The sequence below is a fragment of the Daktulosphaira vitifoliae genome, unplaced genomic scaffold (assembly GCF_025091365.1).
Source record: "Daktulosphaira vitifoliae isolate Bord-2020 unplaced genomic scaffold, ASM2509136v1 Scaffold_4, whole genome shotgun sequence".
NCBI lineage: Eukaryota > Metazoa > Arthropoda > Insecta > Hemiptera > Phylloxeridae > Daktulosphaira > Daktulosphaira vitifoliae.
The window spans coordinates 9,371,840-9,373,603 of NW_026099575.1; positions in this window are offsets into that span (position 1 = coordinate 9,371,840).

Consider the following 1,764-nt stretch of genomic DNA (forward strand, 5'->3'; position numbering starts at 1 on the left):
TTTTCAAATTAAAGTATATTACATTAGCTTTAATTTAAGATATATATAAAAGTGTCAGACCTTCCGGAACATTTTCAAAAGTTATGTTGAAAAAGTAAATTTTTTGTGAAAAAGTTGTCATTTTAAATCCCCCCCTGTGGGCAGGTTAAGTGTCAGATTTACAAAAAAAATATACCAAATGATAGGTAAAGACATCAAGCATCTATATAAAAAAAAATTATATTGATATGTTCATTTTTGAAAAAGTTACGGCAGTTTTTAGTAAAAAAAATTGAAAAAATTTCGAAAATTAGCGATTTTTAAATTTGTAATTTTTTTGGAGGTTTATCCCCATTTACGGGGAACGGGGAAATTTTTTCAATTTTGAAGGGTAATGTCTTCGACTAGATACGATTTGTGATCTTTTGACGTATCGTTGAAAGAAATCNTAAAAAATTTTTTTATTTTATTGAATTATCAGCGAGCTATGATTCATTAATGTTTAGGGGACGTAACTATACATAAGTTTTTCCCGTTTTAGTACAATACACTAGTAGTTTCTATCGATACATTAAATATTCTTTTTCCATTTTCTTTTAATTCTATATTTGTGTAATGATAAAAATATTACTAAAAAAGATAGCAAAGCGATAGACATTTGAAGATACAAACCAATATTTACAATATGTAAATTATGAGCAAAATTAACTTTACCAAAGATTTTATGCCGAAATTATTCTGAAAAGTAACGTAGTAACGCAATAAACTTCAAAAAAATCCAATAATAATACAAATAATATATAGATAAAACGTCTAAAATAAATTATTATAGTTTTTTTTCTCTCAACCTTTTCTTAACAATTTTTTTTAAATATAAAATAATAATACATATAAAAATTTTTTTTCCCCTTCCTCATAATATTTTAATGGAAAAAAAGCACCAAGATCAAAATAAAATTATTCAATACTCTACTGACTTAGTACAGTGGATTAAAAAAGCTTCATATAATTCATTATCAGAAGAATTAAATAAAAGAAAATTAATATTTGAAGGTTCCATAACTGATTTACTGAATCCTTACTTATTTTCTATAGTGATGGATAAAATTACTAGTGCCATATATATATACTAGTGACAATATAGTGTTAATAGGAGAAAATAGGGAGGAAATTAATCAAAGGCTAAAAGTGTGGAGATCAGCTCTTGAAAAAAGGGGTTTNCGTTTCCTAGTAAGCTAATCTATTGAATCAGATTTATAGAGGTATAAAGTTTATGAGTTATAGTATGAAAATATGGGAAAAGGTAATTGATAAGAGAGTAAGAAATGAGACATCGGTATCTAAAAACCAGTTTGGATTTCTGCCTGGTAAGTCGACAATGGAGCCATTATTTTGTTTGAGGCAACTAATAGAAAAGCTTTGTATGGAATTTATAGATTTGGAGAAAGCGTATGATAGAGTACCGAGAGAGGTTCTAAAGTGGGCATTAATGAGAAAAGAAGTCCCGAAAAGGTACATTAATATAATGGAGGATATGTATGATGGCACTTGTAGCAGGGTTAAAAGCGTAGGAGGAATATCAGAAGATTTTCGGGTAAGAGTAGGTCTTCCTCAAGGTTCTGCTTTAAGCCCTTACTTATTTTCTATAGTGACGGATAAAATTACTAGAGAAATACAAGGAGTGGTGCATATTGTTTGGTGATGATATAGTGTTAATAGGAGAAAATAGGGAGGAAATTAATCAAAGGCTAAAAGTGTGGAGATCAGCTCTTGAAAAAAGGGGTT